Source organism: Pseudophryne corroboree, chromosome 2 (genome assembly GCF_028390025.1).
Source record: "Pseudophryne corroboree isolate aPseCor3 chromosome 2, aPseCor3.hap2, whole genome shotgun sequence".
Lineage (NCBI taxonomy): Eukaryota > Metazoa > Chordata > Amphibia > Anura > Myobatrachidae > Pseudophryne > Pseudophryne corroboree.
Window position 1 is genome coordinate 489,943,759 of NC_086445.1, and position 19,903 is coordinate 489,963,661.

At 45.9% G+C, this 19,903-nt stretch overlaps 1 protein-coding gene across 8 annotated transcripts in view; it reads left to right on the plus strand.

The window, feature by feature from the left end:
* LOC135030212 (sex comb on midleg-like protein 2) overlaps positions 1 to 19,903 on the plus strand; it is a 377,407-nt gene that overhangs the window by 316,044 nt on the left and 41,460 nt on the right. The gene's annotated exons all lie outside the window — the stretch shown is intronic.

The window sequence follows — 19,903 nt, forward strand, 5'->3', positions numbered from 1 at the left end:
GTTTAAGGGAAAGAAACAAGTTATCAACTTTCCTCCTTCCCATGAAATTAATGAGTTATGTGAAAAAGCATGGGAAACTCCAGATAAGAAACTGCAGATTCCCAAAAGGGTTCTTATGGCGTACCCTTTCTCTACACAGGACAGGGTACGTTGGGAATCCTCTCCCACAGTGGACAAAGCCTTAACACTCCTTTCCAAGAAGGTGGCGCTACCGTCTCCTGACACAGCGGCCCTCAAGGATCCTGCGGACCGCAGGCAAGAGACTACACTAAAGTCTATATACACTCATACTGGTACTTTGCTTAGACCGGCAATTGCGTCGGCATGGGTATGTAGTGCAGTAGCAGCTTGGACGGATACACTGTCTGTCACGATCCGGGTATCTGGACGCCATTTCTTACCCATCAGATGCCTCCTAAGGCTGGCTCAGCGCTCCAGGACCGGATCCCATCTGTTATCCTAATGTTCACATTCCTGCATCCTCTCCTGTCTCTCTGAGACGCTGTCACAGTAACGCCTTATTACATCTGGCATGGCGTCTCCCGCGGCCTTCGCCGCCGTCCCTGAGCTTCTGCATGCAGAGTGTCAGAGTGGCGATTACGTCAGCCGCGGCCTCCGCTGTGTCCGCGTGGTTGGATGTGCACTTGTCAGCCTGGCGTCTCCTGTCTCCAGTGGCCGGCGCCGCCATTACTGTTTTCATTACCACATGGATTACAAACCAAACTTCCCTCCAAGTGTCTGCATGGGCGCAGCCATCTTGGATTCTGTCAGCTGATCATTTACTCCAATCTGTTGTCAGTATTGTTAATCTGCATAATTGCCTAGCCAATCCCTTCCTTGCTGCAGGTATAAATACACTGTGCCTGAGCAAGGAAGGCGTCAGTGCTTTGGTTGTCAAACCTAGTTCCTGTTTGTCTCTCTCCTGTGATTGTCTTCCAGGTTCCAGCTCCTGTCTCAAGACTTCCACCATAGAGACCCGCACCAGCATTCCACCTGCGGTGTAGCCTGACTCTCCAATCCATTGTGGATTCATCTGTTTCCAGCTACAACATTACCTGCTTCCAGCCCAGCTTCCAGCAGAGTACAGCTTCTCTTAAAGGGCCGGTGTCCTTTCTACACTTTACCACTCTCCACCGGTATTATTATTTCTCCGCTCTCAAGTTCTACATTTCAGTTCATATTTCATCGCTCCCAAGTTCATTTATTATTTAACTGGTTCCAGCCAGTATCCACTCCGTGCTAACAACAGTCTGGTTCCAGCCAGTATCCACAGCAGCCGTTTTATCTTCAGCAACCCAGCTTTTCCTGGAACACCAGCTGGTACAATCCTGGGTTATCTCCATTGCTACAGTCGGGCCTGGTAAGGACTTTCCATCTAGAAGATTATAAGAACTATCTCACACTACCAGTGCCCTGTGGCTCCTGCCATCCTGTAGTACCCAGGAACTGTATTTATTCTTTGCTGACTTTTACGTTTTCTTTTACTGCTGCTGTGTTGCGGAGTTGTCATAATAAACATCATTGACTTTTATCCAAGTTGTCGTGGTCACGCCTTCGGGCAGTTATTATTCATGTTACTTACATGTCCAGGGGTCTGATACAACCTCCCAGGTTCCGGTACATCTCAGCCCCTACAACTGAGGCTGCCTCCCGTCAGCTCAGGCCCTCAGTTGTGACACTGTCAGCTGACCTTGATACCCTAGATAGGGATACAATTTTGTTAACATTAGCTCATATTAAGGACGCAGTCTTATATATGAGGGACGCTCAAAGAGACATTGGTTTACTGGGTTCAAGAGCCAATGCTATGGCTATTTCGTCAAGAAGAGCCTTATGGATCCGCCAATGGCGGGGGATGCAGACTCAAAAAGGCATATGGAGGTTTTACCTTACAAAGGTGATGTATTGTTTGGGGACGGCCTCGCGGACCTGATCTCTACAGCTATCGCGGGTAAGTCGACCTTTTTACCTTTTGTTCCCCAACAGCAAAAGAAACCCCCACGATATCAGATGCAGTCCTTTCGGTCGCATAGATCCAGAAGAGGTTGGGGCTCCTCTTTCCTCGCCAGAGGTAAGGGTAGAGGCAAGAGGACACCTGCTGCGGCTGGTTCCCAAGAGCAGAAGTCCTCCCCGGCTTCCGCTAAGTCTACCGCATGACGCTGGGGCTCCCCTACGGGATTCCGCACAGGTGGGGGCACGCCTTCGACTATTCAGCCAAGTCTGGGTTCAGTCCGACGTGGACCCTTGGGTGATAGAAATAGTCTCCCAGGGCTACAAGCTGGAATTCGATGAGGTGCCCCCACGCCGATTTTTCAAGTCGGCCTTACCAGCTTCTACCCCAGAGCGGAAAGTAGTGCTAGCTGCAATTAAAATACTGTGTCAACAGCGAGTGATTATCAGGGTTCCCCTGAGCCAACAGGGAAAAGGGTATTATTTAACCCTATTTGTGGTTCCGAAGCCGGATGGTTAGGTAAGGCCCATTTTAAATCTAAAATCCCTGAACCTGTACCTGAAAAGATTAAAATTCAAGATGGAATCGCTCCGAGCGGTGATAGCCTGCCTGGAAGGGGGGGATTTTATGGTGTCACTGGACATAAAGGATGCTTACCTTCATGTCCCCATATATCCCTCTCATCAGGAGTACCTGAGATTCGCGGTATAGGATTGTCATTATCAGTTTCAGACGTTGCCGTTTGGGCTGTCCACGGCCCCGAGGATTTTCACCAAGATAATGGTGGAAATGATGGTGATCCTGCGCAAGCAAGGAGTCACAATTATCCCATACTTGGACGATCTCCTGATAAAAGCGAGATCAAGAGAGCAATTACTGGAGAACGTGTCACTCTCTCAGAGAGTGCTTCAACAACATGGGTGGATTCTCAATCTACCAAAGTCACAGTTGGTTCCGACAACTCGACTACCGTTCCTAGGCATGATACTGGACACGGAACAAAAGAAAGTTTTCCTCCCGTTGGAAAAAGTCCAGGACCTCCAGAACTTGGTCCGAGAACTACTAAAGCCGAAAAGAGTGTCGGCTCATCAATGCACTCGGGTTCTGGGGAAAATGGTGGCGGCTTACGAGGCCATTCCCTTCGGCAGGTTCCATGCAAGGACGTTTCAATGGGATCTTCTGGACAAATGGTCCGGGTCCCATCTACAATTACATCAAAAAATAACACTGTTCCCCAGGGCCAGGGTGTCTCTTCTATGGTGGCTGCAAAGTGCTCACCTTCTAGTGGGTCGCAGGTTCGGCATTCAGGACTGGATCCTGGTAACCACGGACGCGAGCCTCCGAGGATGGGGAACAGTCACCCAAGGAAGAAATTTTCAGGGACTATGGTCAGACCAGGTGTCCTGTCTACACATCAACATGTTAGAGCTAAGGGCCATATACAACGGCCTTCGACAAGCGGAGAATCTTCTTCGCAACCTACCGGTTCTGATTCAATCAGACAATGTCACAGCAGTAGCTCATGTGAACCGCCAAGGCGGGACAAAAAGCAGAGTCACGATGGCGGAAGCCACCAGGATTCTTCGCTGGGCGGAAAATCACGTAAGCGCTCTGTCAGCTGTCTTCATTCCGGGAGTGGACAACTGGGAAGCAGACTTCCTCAGCAGACACGATCTCCATCCAGGAGAGTGGGGGCTTCATCAAGAAGTCTTTGCAGAGATAACGGGTCTCTGGGGAGTTCCACAAATAGACATGATGGCGCCACGCCTCAATAAGAAGCTTTGGAGGTATTGTGCCAGGTCCCGGGACCCTCAGGCAATAGCAGTAGACGCTCTGGTAACGCCATGAGTGTTCCAGTCTGTCTATGTGTTTCCTCCGCTACCTTTCATCACAAAAGTGTTGAGGATCATAAGACGAAAAAGAGTACAGACAATACTCATTGTTCCAGACTGGCCTTGAAGGGCCTGGTACTCAGATCTTCAGGAGATGCTCACAGAAGATCCTTGGCCTCTTCCTCTAAGAGAGGACCTGTTACAGCAGGGGCCCTGTCCGTTCCAAGACTTACCGCGGTTACGTTTGACGGCATGTCGGTTGAACGCCAGATCCTAGCGGAGAAGGGTATTCCGGAGGAGGTCATACCTACTCTAATAAAGGCTAGGAAGGAGGTGACGTCAAAACATTATCACCGTATCTGGCGGAAATATGTCTCTTGGTGTGAAACCAAGAATGCTCCTACGGAAGATTCCATCTGGGTCGTTTTCTCCACTTCGTACAGACAGGAGAGGATATGGGCCTAAAGTTAGGCTCTGTTAAAGTACAGATTTCGGCTTTGTCAATATTCTTTCAGAAGTAATTGGCTTTTCTTCCAGAAGTCCAGACTTTTGTAAAAGGAGTACTGCACATCCAGCCTCCTTTTGTGCCCCCAGTGGCACCATGGGACCTGAACGTGGTGTTGCAGTTCCTTAAATCACACTGGTTTGAACCCCTTAAAACGGTGGAGTTAAAATTTCTCACCTGGAAGGTGGTCATGTTGTTAGCCTTGGCATCTGCGAGGCGTGTGTCAGAATTTGCGGCCTTGTCTTACAAGAGCCCTTACTTGATTTTTCATGTGGATAGAGCGGAATTGAGGACTCGTCCTCAATTTTTACCCAAGGTGGTGTCTTCATTTCATATGAACCAACCTATAGTGGTACCTGTGGCTACGAGTGACTTGGAGGATTCCATGTCCCTGGATGTAGTCAGGGCCTTAAGGGTGTATGTAGCCAGGACGGCTAGAATTAGGAAAACAGATGCATTGTTTGTCCAGTTTGCTGCCAACAAGATTGGCGCGCCTGCTTCGAAGCAGACTATTGCTCGCTGGATCTGTAACACGATTTAGCAGGCTTATGTTACGGCTGGATTGCCTTTACCGCATTCAGTAAAGGCCCATTCCACTAGGAAGGTGGGCTCTTCTTGGGCGGCTGCTGGGGCGTCTCGGCATTACAGCTTTGCCGAGCAGCAACTTTGTCGGGGTCAAACACTCTTGCTAAATTCTACAAGTTTGATACCCTGGCTGATGAGGACCTAGCATTTGCTCAGTCGGTGCTGCAGAGTCATCCGCACTCTCCCGCCCGATTGGGAGCTTTGGTATAAACCCCATGGTCCTTATGGAGTCCCCAGCATCCTCTAGGACGTAAGAGAAAATAAGATTTTAAACCTACCGGTAAATCTTTTTCTCCTAGTCCGTAGAGGATGCTGGGCGCCCGTCCCAGTGCGGAAAATCTGCAAGACTTGTATATAGTTATTGCATACATAAGGGGTATGTTACAGTTAGAATCGGTCTTGGACCGATACTATTGTTTGTTCATACTGTCAAAGTCAGAAAAATATCATGCTGCACGTTGCCATATATGCACTTCATGCGTGTGTGCACGCTGCATATTTAATCAAAATAATGTATTTTATAAGTTAATATTCCCCTGAGTTCAGCAAAGTATGGTATATTTAAGATGGCTCTTTGACCTTAGAGATTCCCCAAACAATAGCTTTCATGTTGGTTGGGCTTCACATGTTCTTATGCATAGTTAAGCACAGGAATAGTAATTGAAGATTAATTGTATTCCGAATCAGTTTCTTTCCCGCAGACGGAGTACAATAGCCTTTAATTACACTAAGCTTTGAGACTCAATGAGGAGGGCCAACACCTGTGTTTACGAATGGGGCTGGTTTTGTCTCCAGAAGAATGATGGCTGAGATGTCATTGTCTCAACTGAAAGTGGACAGTGAGACAGTATTCGCCAGACAATAGCTTCCCACAAGACAGGAATTTGTTAATCATCACCCAATGTTTTGCATAACCAAGATCACATGCTCAGCTCACTGATACAGCTAGCCCACATGCTGTGAAAGACACACACTTCCTGTGGTTGACACACCCCCACAGCTGTAATGCAGGTATGATATATCCACTGGAAATCACAGGGCACAGTCACTCACACAGCTACCTAGCACCCAGAAGCATGGCTGGTTCATCACCAGGACTGACCTCCTTACGAAGGCTAATTATTGAATTCACATGGCTTAATGGCATAGAATAGTTTAAATATGTGTTTGTGGTAAAGTAGTTGTGAAATGATTGGCATAGAATAGTTAGTTTGGAGATACAAATGGCTTAAGGTTAATGATGCTTGTGCAGTTGTGTGATTGTTGGGTGTTTGGGATGATACTCTATGAAATCTGTAATGAATTGGAACAGTAGACAATCTGTAGCATAGCATCTCTGGTATACATTTATGGATGGTGATTTATAACAGATTATAGTAGTTTTACATGATACATCTTGCTGAAGGTTAGAAGTCAAAACATACTTCCTTTTGTTACTGTAGTCATGTGCTTGTAGCAATAGCAGGCTGATACTTGTGGGTACCTGGTTATTGAGATACTGTGTTGGCTTGAAATTGTGAAAGGTGATTTAGATGGTTTGGAATTGTAAAATCAGAACATATGCATTATATTGAAGCTTAGACATTTTGGAATATAGTGGAGTCTTATGTCTTCTGCTATGTGATTATGGTATAGCAAAGAATGCCATGTGTTTGGACTTGCAAATCTAAAATGGCTGCTAGCATTCCCTTTTAAATCATATATTACAGACTTTGGAATCATGGGAGTTTTTCCCAAAATGGAGTCTAGCTTCTGTCCCATGCGGTATTGTAGGGACCATTGTGTTGTGTATATAGGGACAGCCAGCCAGGGTGAGCACAAGTTTCTCAACACAAAGGTTCTCAACATTGACTAACTGCGCAGCGATCGCTCCCACATGTGTAAATTCCCTGCAGACATATTTATCTCCTATTAATGTTGTAAGCCATCTCTCTCTCTCTCTCTCTCCTTCCCCCCTTTAAAAGTAAGTGTGTCTTTATTGTATTTTATGTGTAGTAATTCAGTTAGGTATTTTATGTTATCTTGGTAGTGTATGACTTGTATTGTATTATTCTTTTGCAATTGAACGTTCATTCTCTTCCTTAAAGGTGTTGTGACCTTAGACCGGTATTAGAGTGTTTATTATATTGCTAAAGGGTTCTCAGAGCGTCACATACGCTCATACAGCTTTTAAGCTAACAAGGTTACACTGTGTTGCATTTACACCTTATCACTGCACAAGGGTTTGCAGTATAAGTACATTGTATAAGGTATAGTTATTAAAGTTTAATTCTGTAAGTGTCTGCGACGCCTGTGCTCACACCCTGTGCACAGCGTCTGCTACACTAAGGGCGTACCCTTGCGGTACCTTTTGCGCCAATTGCGTACTGTGTCTCTTAACCTTTTAAAGTGTTTTAAATAGGATAAACATATAGGCTTTATCAATACTGTTAACTTGTTAGGTGTATTCTAGGTTATATGGTATGATTGGTGTGGGCTGGTATGAATCTTGCCTTTAGATTAACAAAATCCTTTCCTCGTATTGTCCATCTCCTCTGGACACAGTTCTCTAACTGAGGTCTGGAGGAGGGGCATAGAGGGAGGAGCCAGTGCACACCATACTAGAAAGTTCTTTTAGGTGCCCATGTCTCCTGCGGAGCCCGTCTATACCCCATGGTCCTTACGGAGTCCCCAGCATCCTCTACGGACTAGAAGAAAAAGATTTACCGGTAGGTTTAAAATCTTATTTTTTTCTCTTATTAAACACTTTCCTGGCTTGGTCACTTCAGATGAGACTACACCAGGCTGTGCTTTCCCTGACATGGTTGTATCTGATGCGAACAGTCAGAAGTGCCCTTGGGCAGCTGCTGGAAGATAATCTTTCAGCAGCTGCCAATCTCAGAGGGACCTCTCAGCCCCTCTGCTCTCTTGTACTTTCCCTCCCTTGCTGCCGACCACTGCCAGCTAAATGTAAAGTTGTAATGTGTCAATTGTCGAAGGTTTATTATATCTGAGGTCGGTCGTCAAAACTATGGTTATAATATAGTTTTGTTTTTGTTTTCTTGGTATTTTTAAATAAAATTGTGTTTACCTAATTCAGTCATAAAAAAACCCCTGATAATTTCCGAGAAGTTTTTAGAAAAAATATTAGTCAGTTAAGTTCTTAAACAGCCACAAAACTTTATTGACTTATTAGCGTATATCAAGCTAGGTAAAATCATTCCTCAGTGCAGTGAAATATCTAATCAGTCTAATTTATTACAATCTTATGGCTACTCGCAATAACCATGGGCTCCTGTAAGCAGAGGACAGTGGGCTTGAAGATAATTGACTGTTGTAAAGCAGGGGAAGACTTTAAGAAAATACACAAATGCTTCCAGCTTGAAACTTTCATTGTTAAAAATATTATTGGAAAATACAATTATTGCCATTTAAAAGGAATTGCTGAAATCAAGCCAATATCTGAAAGACCCATAAAAATCTGAACTGCTTGTAACCTGGTTACATGTGCACACCAGAGCCAGCATAGTATTATCACAATGCTCTGTTTATAATGTACCAACATATTGCACCGCTACAGAAAACATGTAGTTGTTCACAATAGTCATTGTTCCAGCTGAATCTAAATTCTACACCACCGATACAGTAAGTACAGTAGGTATCTATAGCATCAAAAGTCAATTATTTACCAATATGTTTTTGGAGCATGGGGAGTAAGCTCATTCGAACACAAGTAGGAAATAAAAACTCCACACGCATAGTGCCCTGGTTGGCATTGAAGCCCTGGTGAGGCAAAATGCTAGCTACTTTATTCAAAGGAGTTGCACAAAGCTATTGGGAACAGTAGTGTCCCTTAGTACTGTGTTGCTTACTTAAATACACTTGAATGGTTACATGAAAAACATTTGTGATTTTGTCGAAAAAGCCCCAAATGACCAAATAAATACAAATGAAATGTTAATAAGTGCATCGTTTTAGCATGTTTACCTTTGCATTACTTCAAACTTACATTAAATTCTCTCCATTTAGAAAATCAATAAAACATGCAGTTTGATACCTGAAATACTCGGCTGAAAGGAGTTTCAGAAAGTATACACTGTTGACAATTTGTACAATTTAAACATAATTACTCCATTATCAAACCCAATCTAAATGTATTTTATTGCTATGTTAAAAGAGAGAGGTTACTCTAAAAAGGTGTCATAGGTAACATATCACAAAGTTTTACATTTAGACTGATTCCAGTTATACAAAAGAAGGAATAATACAAATAAAGTGAATAACAATACAATTATTTTTGTACATAAATTTGGAGAACTTATCCTAATGATATAAATGCCTTAAGAATCATTAAATATTGGCATATTGGTTTCCTTAGATTTAATGAATGTTAAACTCACGTTTTGCTTTCAACAAATGATTTGCTAGTGAACGTATTATTAAACCTTGTCGGATCCCTGTAACGTGTGTGGTATGTTACAGATGTGTACTCATACCTCATTGCTGTAGTTATGTCAAACAGCCCCTCACGGTGTGCCAGTTCCTGCAAGACTCTGTTGCAGTCTGATTTTACTGATAATACATATTTGTTGCAGTGCAATGTAGCTTCAACACACCAGGAGACTGTGCTGATTAATTTGATATATGACACTTGTATATCTATGTTTCACTGAGGCTCTGACTCTGTACAAAAAGCGCTACAATGTAGAAGCCACAATTTTTTCCAATATACGCTCTGTTGGGTTCCATATACAGACTCTGTGACATACAATATAAGTGTTGCATATAAAATTAATCAGCACAGTCTCCTTGTGCGTCCTAGTTGCATTGCGTTTCCGCAAAAAAGATGCCAGACGCTAGCAGAGTTGCACAGGACCTAGCGGCTCACTCGTGCCAGGCATCTTACGCTGCGTGGTGTATTGAGGCTGGATGTATGAGGACACATCTGTAGTTAGACTGTTTTCATGTTGACAAGCAACAGGTTGACATGAAAACTTTGACATGGTCAAATTGTCTACGGTGACCATGCCGACACATCTTGTCTGCATGGCTGACATGTCAACGTGATAGCATGTTGACATAACATTCCTGATAGTGCAGCAGTAACTTACCTGGTCTCGGCTTCTGCAGTGGCTTCCAGGTCCCAGTGGTCATGTGACCGTCGTTTTCAGTTCAGACCTGACAGTGGCTGTTTCAGTGAGTAGTTTTTGCCCAACCCTAATACCTAACTTTAACCTTAGTGCATCACCCTAACCCCCACAACATAGGTGGTCATTCCGAGTTGTTCGCTCGTTGCCGTTTTTCGCAACGCAGCGATTAGGTGGAAAATGCGCATTGTACGCAGCGCGCATGCGTTCAGTAATTTAACACAAAACTTTGGAGATTTGCACAAGCTCGAGCAACGTTTTTTCATTGCTCGAGTGATCGTAGTGTGATTGACAGGAAGTGGGTGTTTCTGGGTGGAAACAGGCCGTTTTCAGGGAGTGTGCTAAAAACCGCAGGCGTTCCAGGTAAAAACACAGGAGTGGCTGGAGAAACGGGGGAGTGGCTGGCCGAACGCAGGGCGTGTTTGTGACGTCAAACCAGGAATTAAACAGACTGAGCTGATCGCAAACTGTGAGTAGGTCTGGAGCTACTCAGAAACTGCAGCAAATTATTTAGTAGCAGTTCTGCTAATCATTCGTTCGCTATTCTGCTAAGTTAAGATACACTCCCAAAGGGCGGCGGCCTAGCGTGTGCAATGCTGCTAAAAGCAGCTAGCGAGCGAACAACTCGGAATGAGGGCCATAACCTTAACCTCCTTGTGGTGCCTAGCCCTACTTCTCCCAGCAACTTTCAGATAATGCCTGTAGTCCAGTGGTTCCCAAACTTTTTTGAATCACGGCGCCCTAGAGTATTAAAAAAAAATTCACGGCACCCCTAGGCCATAAATTTCTTGTTGAGAAATTCAGGAAAATATTTTTAATTTGTGTTTCTCATCCTTGGGTTCAAATATGTGCTGAGGGATAGGATACACTTCTGTTTGTCCGCATGTTTTATGATTGGAAGCCACGAGCACTGGTTTTGTCTATTACATTGCCCCCAGGGTGCCTAGGCACACAGTGTGAGAACCACTGCTGTAGATAATTTACCTGGATACCCCTGTAGCAACCTTGCATACAGCAGATGTACAAATATTTAATTGTGTTCATTGTTACAAATCTTTTAATCTAGTGTAACATTTACAACTGACACAATTAGACATTTTATGAATTGCTTCAATTTAATGTTATCCATTTGATCTCTTGCTAATCAGTATGTTGAGCTCCTTCTAATTCTAAAATAAAATTTGTAAATGAAAACATATGAATCTAATTAATAACAAATAATCCCAAAAGTAATCTGTCTAGATATTTTATAGAAGTTCACAATTGTTTTCTTTGCGTTTAAGTTGTTAATTACAGTATGTTTTTGTAATAATGTATCATCTAAAAAAATAGGATGCAAGGAGGCCATTATTGTAATGTTGATTGAAATTTCAGCCAATTAATACAATACAGCAAAATTATATGTGTTGCACATTAAGGCTGATTCTGAATCAGAATCCAGAGGTCTGGTACTGACTGGCGACCACCTTTCTGTGTATAACCGCTACATGCAGGTCCAAATATTCTTATATTCTTATAGTAGTGACTGGTACCAAGTCTGCAGCAACTAGAAGTGAAATTGAGTCCCAATAGAGTGCTCTGCAAATGCAGGGGTATTGGAAGTACCAGCACTAAGGGGACCGTTATGGTTAGGCTGTGGTAAGGGTGGGTTAGGCTTAGGGGTAGGGGTAAAATTCTTACTGGGTTCCTTTTGGACTCTGTAGAGACGCCGCTGTCAACATTCTGCCCGTCAGGATCCCGACTGCCGGGATTTCATGTTGTGCTTTTGAGCTTATCGTATATATTGCTGTGTTTTAAATATTTTGTGCCATATCAGCCACCGGAGACACATCTGTAGGTAGGAGTGAATCAAATTATGGTGTTAATAAAGGGGGTTCCAGGAGGTCAGTCTTATTAATGGCTCTGGAGCATAGCATTGGCGGGATGACTAGGAGCATGAGTCTTTGAACGGCCCTATAAGGACTAAGGTCGAAGGACACAGTGTTTTAAGTATACAATGCACTTTAAATGCTGATGCACATGACACTTTGTGTCATCTTTTTTTGATATCTGTGGTGATTAATGAAAAATTGTGGGAGCCATGTCTGTTGTCCTTTTATTGTCTGATGGGATCAAGGAATTAAAATTGAAATGACTTGTTTATAAATTGAAGTTGGAGTGCCCTTTTTCAAATATAGTTTTATCTATTTCTGTTCAACTTTGGAGCAGACTGCAAGGAGCACCATTTTTTAGAAGAAGTGGAGTGTGCAATTGTTTTGTTTAACATTATATACTGTGTATATGTGTGTGTGTGTATATATATATTTCTCTAACGTCCTAGTGGATGCTGGGAACTCCGAAAGGACCATGGGGAATAGCGGTTCCGCAGGAGACTGGGCACAACTAAAAGAAAGCTTTTAGACTACCTGGTGTGCACTGGCTCCTCCCACTATGACCCTCCTCCAAGCCTCAGTTAGATTTCTGTGCCCGGCCGAGCTGGATGCACACTAGGGGCTCTCCTGAGCTCCTAGAAAGAAAGTTTATTTTAGGTTTTTTATTTTACAGTGAGACCTGCTGGCAACAGGCTTACTGCATCGAGGGACTAAGGGGTGAAGAAGCGAACCTACCTGCTTGCAGCTAGCTTGGGCTTCTTAGGCTACTGGACACCATTAGCTCCAGAGGGATCGACCGCATGGAACTGGCCTTGGTGTTCGTTCCCGGAGCCGCGCCGCCGTCCCCCTTACAGAGCCAGAAGCAAGAAGAGGTCCGGAAAATCGGCGGCAGAAGACATCAGTCTTCACCAAGGTAGCGCACAGCACTGCAGCTGTGCGCCATTGCTCCTCATGCACACTTCACACTCCGGTCACTGAGGGTGCAGGGCGCTGGGGGGGGGGGGGGGCGCCCTGAGCAGCAATAAAAACACCTTGGCTGGCAAATATATCACAATATATAGCCCCAGAGGCTATATATGTGATAAATACCCCTGCCAGAATCCATAAAAAAGCGGGAGAAAAGTCCGCGAAAAAGGGGCGGAGCTATCTCCCTCAGCACACTGGCGCCATTTTCTCTTCACAGTGCAGCTGGAAGACAGCTCCCCAGGCTCTCCCCTGTAGTTTGCAGGCTCAAAGGGTTAAAAAGAGAGGGGGGGCACTAAATTTAGGCGCAATATTGTATATACAAGCAGCTATTGGGAAAAAATCACTCAATATAGTGTTAATCCCTAAATTATATAGCGCTCTGGTGTGTGCTGGCATACTCTCTCTCTGTCTCCCCAAAGGGCTGTGTGGGGTCCTGTCCTCAGTCAGAGCATTCCCTGTGTGTGTGCGGTGTGTCGGTACGGCTGTGTCGACACGTTTGATGAGGAGGCTTATGTGATGGCAGAGCAGATGCCGATAAATGTGATGTCGCCTCCTGTGGGGCCGACACCAGAGTGGATGGATAGGTGGAAGGTATAAACCGACAGTGTCAACTCCTTACATAAAAGGCTGGATGACGTAACAGCTATGGGACAGCCAGCTTCTCAGCCCGCGCCTACCCAGGCGTCTCAAAGGCCATCAGGGGCTCAAAAACGCCCGCTCCCTCAGATGGCAGACACAGATGTCGACACGGAGTCTGACTCCAGTGTCGACGAGGTTGAGACATATACACAATCCACTAGAAACATCCGTTACATGATCCCGGCAAAAAAAATGTTTTACACATTTCTGGCATTAACCCAAGTACCACTAAAAAAGGGTTTTATGTTTGGGGAGAAAAAGCAGGCAGTGTTTTGTTCCCCCATCAAATGAGTGAATGAAGTGTGAAAAAGCGTGGGTTCCCCCGATAAGAAACTGGTAATTTCTAAAAAGTTACTGATGGCGTACCCTTTCCCGCCAGAGGATAAGTTACGCTGGGAGATATCCCCTAGGGTGGATAAGGCGCTCACACGTTTGTCAAAAAAGGTGGCACTACCGTCTTAGGATACGGCTACTTTGAAGGTACCTGCTGATAAAAAGCAGGAGGCTATCCTGAAGTCTATTTACACACTCAGGTACTAGACTGAGACCTGCAGATAGTGCTGCTGCAGCGTGGTCTGTAACCCTGTCAAACAGGGATACTATTTTGCGAACATAAGACGTCGTCTTATATATGAGGGATGCACAGAGGGATATTTTGCCGGCTGGCATCCAGAATTAATGCAATGTCCATTCTGTCAGGAGGGTATTAGAGACCCGACACTGGACAGGTGATGCTGACTTTAAAAGGCACATAGAGCCTTATAAGGATGAGGAATTGTTTGGGGATGGTCTCTGGGACCTCTTATCCACAGCAACAGCTGGGAAGAAAAAATTTTTACCTCAGGTTTCCTCACAGCCTAAGAAAGCACTGTATTATCAGGTACAGTCCTTTCGGCTTCAGAAAAGCAAGCGGGTAAAAGGCGCTTCCTTTCTGCACAGAGACGAGGGAAGAGGGAAAAAGCTGCACCAGTCAGCCAGTTCCCAGAATCAAAATTCTTCCCCCGCTTCCTCTGAGTCCACCGCATGACGCGGGGGCTCCACAGGCGTAGCCAGGTACGGTGGGGGGCCGCCTCAAAAATTTCAGCGATCAGTGGGCTCGCTCACAGGTGGATCCCTGGATCCTTCAAGTAGTATCTCAGGGGTACAAGCTGGAATTCGAGGCGTCTCCACCCCGCCGTTTCCTCAAATCTGCCTTGCCGACAACTCCCTTAGGCAGGGAGGCTGTGCTAGAGGCAATTCACAAGCTGTATTCCCAGCAGGTGATAGTCAAGGTGCCCCTACTTCAACAAGGACGGGGTTACTATTCCACACTGTTTGTGGTACCGAAACCGGACGGTTCGGTGAGACCCATTTTAAATTTGAAATCCTTGAACACATACATAAAAAAATTCAAGTTCAAGATGGAATCGCTCAGGGCGGTTATTGCAAGCCTGGAGGAGGGGGATTACATGGTATCCCTGGACATCAAGGATGCTTACCTACATGTCCCCATTTACCATCCTCACCAGGAGTACCTCAGATTTGTGGTACAGGATTGCCATTACCAATTCCAAACACTGCCGTTTGGACTGTCCACGGCACCGAGGGTCTTTACCAAGGTAATGGCAGAAATGATGATACTCCTTCGAAAAAAGGGAGGTTTAATTATCCCGTACTTGGACGATCTCCTTATAAAGGCGAGGTCCAAGGAGCAGTTGTTGGTCGGAGTAGCACTATCTCGGGAAGTGCTACAACAGCACGGATGGATTCTATACATTCCAAAGTCACAGCTGGTTCCTACCAAACGCCTACTGTTCCTGGGGATGGTTCTGGACACAGAACAGAAAAAAGTGTTTCTCCCGCAGGAGAAAGCCAAGGAGCTGTCATCTCTAGTCAGAGACCTCCTGAAACCAAAACAGGTATCGGTGCATCACTGCACACGAGTCCTGGGAAAAATGGTAGCTTCTTACGAAGCAAAATTCCATTCGACAGGTTCCATGCAAGAACCTTTCAGTGGGACCTCTTGGACAAGTGGTCGGGATCGCATCTTCAGATGCATCGGCTGATAACCCTGTCTCCAAGGACCAGGGTATCTCTACTGTGGTGGCTGCAGAGTGCTCATCCTCAAGAGGGCCGCAGATTCGGCATACAGGAAATGGGTCCTGGTAACCACGGATGCCAGCCTTCGAGGCTGGGGGGCAGTCACACAGGGAAGAAATTTCCAAGGACTTTGGTCAAATCAGGAGTCGTCCCTACACATAAATATTCTGGAACTGAGGGCCATTTACAATGCCCTAAGTCTGGCAAGGCCTCTGCTTCAAAACCAGCCGGTACTGATCCAATCAGACAACACCACGGCAGTCGCCCATGTAAACCGACAGGGCGGCACAAGAAGCAGGATGGCGATGGCAGAAGCCACAAGGATTCTCCAATGGGCGGAAAATCACGTCTTAGCACTGTCAGCAGTGTTCATTCCGGGAGTGGACAACTGGGAAGCAGACTTCCTCAGCAGACACGACCTACACCCGGGAGAGTGGGGACTTCATCCAGAAGTCTGCCAACTGTTGGTAAACCGTTGGGAAAGGCCACAGGTGGACATGATGGCGTCCCGCCTAAACAAAAAACTAGATATTGCGCCAGGTCAAGGGACCCTCAGGCAATAGCTGTGGACGCTCTAGTGACACCGTGGGTGTACCAGTCGGTTTATGTATTCCCTCTTCTGCCTCTCATACCAAAGGTAATGAGAATAATAAGAAAACGAGGAGTAAGAACGATACTCGTGGTTCCGGATGGGCTAAGAAGAGCTTGGTACCCAGAACTTCAAGAAATGATATCAGAGGACCCATGGCCTCTACCGCTCAGACAGGATCTGCTACAGCAGGGGCCCTGTCTGTTCCAAGACTTACCGCGGCTGCGTTTGACGGCATGGCGGTTGAATTCCGGATCCTAAAGGAAAAGGGCATTCCGGAGGAAGTCATTCCTACGCTGATAAAAGCCAGGAAAGAAGTAACCGCAAACCATTATCACCGTATTTGGCGAAAATATGTTGCGTGGTGTGAGGCCAGGAAGGCCCCAACAGGAATTTCAGCTGGGTCGTTTTCTGCACTTCCTACAGTCAGGAGTGACTATGGGCCTAAACTTGGGTTCCATTAAGGTCCAGATTTCGGCTCTGTCGATTTTCTTCCAGAAAGAACTGGCTTCACTGCCTGGAGTTCAGACATTTGTAAAGGGAGTGCTACATATTCAGCCCCCTTTTGTGCCTCCTGTGGCACCTTGGGATCTCACCGTGGTGTTGAGTTTCCTAAAATCACATTGGTTTGAGCCACTTGAAACTGTTGATTTTAAATATCTCACGTGGAAAGTGGTCATGTTATTGGCCTTGGCTTCGGCCAGGCGTGTGTCAGAATGGGCGGCTTTGTCAGGTAAAAGCCCTTATCTGATTTTCCATATGGATAGGGCAGAATTGAGGACTCGTCCCCAGTTTCTCCCTAAGGTGGTATCAGCTTTTCACTTGAACCTACCTATTGTAGTGCCTGCGGCTACTAGGGACTTGGAAGATTCCAAGTTACTGGACGTATATTTCCAGGACGGCTGGAGTCAGGAAAACTGACTTGCTTTTTATCCTGTAGGCACCCAACAAAATAGGTGCTCCTGCTTCTAAGCAGACTATTGCTCGCTGAATTTGTAGCACAATTCAGCTGGAGCATTCTGCGGCTGGATTGCCGCATCCTAAATCAGTAAAAGCCCATTCCACGAGGAAAGTGGGCTCATCTTGGGCAGCTGCCCGAGGGGTCTCGGCTTTACAACTTTGCCGAGCTGCAACTTGGTCAGGGGCAAACACGTTTTCTAAATTCTACAAATTTGATACCCTGGCTGAGGAGGACCTTGAGTTCTCTCATTCGGTGCTGCAGAGTCATCCGCACTCTCCCGCCCGTTTGGGAGCTTTGGTATAATCCCCATGGTCCTTTCGGAGTTCCCAGCATCCACTAGGACGTTAGAGAAAATAAGATTTTACTCACCGGTAAATCTATTTCTCGTAGTCCGTAGTGGATGCTGGGCGCCCATCCCAAGTGCGGATTGTCTGCAATACTTGTATATAGTTATTGTTAACTAAAGGGTTATTGTTATGAGCCATCTGTTGAGAGGCTCAGTTATGTTTCATACTGTTAACTGGATATGGTATCACGAGTTATACGGTGTGATTGGTGTGGCTGGTATGAGTCTTACCCGGGATTCAAAATCCTTCCTTATTGTGTCAGCTCTTCCGGGCACAGTATCCTAACTGAGGCTTGGAGGAGGGTCATAGTGGGAGGAGCCAGTGCACACCAGGTAGTCTAAAAGCTTTCTTTTAGTTGTGCCCAGTCTCCTGCGGAGCCGCTATTCCCCATGGTCCTTTCGGAGTTCCCAGCATCCACTACGGACTACGAGAAATAGATTTACCGGTGAGTAAAATCTTATTATATATAAATATATATATATATTTCTCATACGTCCTAGAGGATGCTGGGGACGACATCATGACCATGGGGTATAGACGGGATCTGCCGGAGACATGGGCACTCTAAAGACTTTTCATTGGGTGTGAACTGGCTCCTCCCTCTATGCCCCTCCTCCAGACCCCAGTTTTAGAAATGTGCCCAGGTCGACTGGATGCACTCTGAGGAGCTCTACTGAGTTTCTCTGAAAAGACTTCTGTTAGGTTTTTTATTTTCAGGGAGATCTGCTGGCATCAGACTCCCTGCTTCGTGGGACTGAGGGGGCAGAAGCAGAACCAACTTCCTCAGAGTTTCATGGCTCTGCTTCTTGCTGACAGGACACCATGAGCTCCTGAAGGGAACTGAACGCTAGCCGTGTCTAGATGCTCACTCCCACAGCACGCCGTCACCCCCCTCACAGAGCCAGAAGACAGGCGAGTATAAGAAGAATGATCTTCTATCAATTAAGTGACGGCTGAGGTGCGGCGCGGCTGGCGGGAGCGCAGCGCGCCATTGCTGCCCACACACACAGGCACTACAGGGTGCAGGGGGGGGTGGCGCCCTGGGCAGCAAGAAAAATACCTCAAAACTGGCTACAAGGGCATAAGTGGCCGCTGGCACAGCCCTACCTCCGCCAGTATAAATATTACAGTGTTTATATGAGTGTACGGATGCGCCATTGCGGGGGCGGAGCTTCTTCCTCAGGCAGCCAGCACACTACTCAGCGCCATTTTCTCTCTCTCAGGCTGCAGAGAACACGTTGGTCCTCTCCTCCACTTCTGACAAGTACAGGGTGCTATTAAGGGGGGGGCACAAAGCGATTGTGGTGCATTTAATAGTGTGAATTACTGTTTAAAGGCGCTATTTGGCTGTGGATATTCTGTGTTCACAGGGAATCCTGGTGCTGGTGTTGTGAACCGGAGTTGTAATGTGGTGGTGCTACCGGCACACCAAGTGCCTGCATGGGTGAAAGAGATACGTGACAGTTTGCATCTGATTAACCGTAGATTTAATAAGTCTGAATCTAAGGCTGCATGCTGGAGAAAATCTGTGGAAGATGTGATTTTTCAGGATGCTGTTATTCCTTATGCGGGCGGCCCCTCTGGGTCACATAAGAGACCATTTGCAAATGTTGTAAACACTGATACCGACACGGATTCTGACTCGTGTCGACGATAGTGAATCCAGAGAGAGAGATCATAAATTGGCAAAAAATATACAATATATGATTGTGGCTGTAAGGGACGTGTTGGAGGTTACAGAAACCACTCCTGTACCTCAGGAGAAGGCGTATTTATGTAAGGAAAAGAAGTCCAAAGTCACGTTCCCGCCTTCACACGAACTAAATGCTCTGTTTGAAGGGATGTGGGTGAATCCTGATAAAAGATTTCGTATTCCCAAAAGGATTCACATAGCTTACCCTTTCCCGGCTGAGGACAGGAAAAAGTGGGAGTCACCCCCTGTGTTACAGTGCACTTTCCAGGTTGACAAAGAATGTAATTATCCCTGCTCCTGGCACGGCTTCTCTTAAAGAGCCGGCAGACCGCAAAATGGAAACGACATTGAAATCCATTTATGTTACCAATGGTACACTGATTAGGCCCACTATTGCCTGCGCATGGGTGAGTCGCGCTATTGAAAAATGGTCAGAAAGCGTGTCATCAGAAATTGACACGATTGATAAAGATGAGATACTCCATAAATTAGGGAATATCAAGGACGCTGCCGCCTACATGCTGGAAGCAATGAAGGATATTGGACTTTTGAGTTCTCAAGCCGCTACCATGGCAGTATCGACTAGGCGGGCGTTGTGGATTCGACAGTGGAAAGCGGATGCAGATTCCAAAAGAAACATGGAGGCTCTCCCATATAAAGGTGAGGCCTTATTTGGCGATGGCCTGGATGCGTTAGTCTCGGCGGCTACCGCAGGTAAGTCGACATTTTTGCCCTCTGTGCCTGCACCGGCAAAAAAGA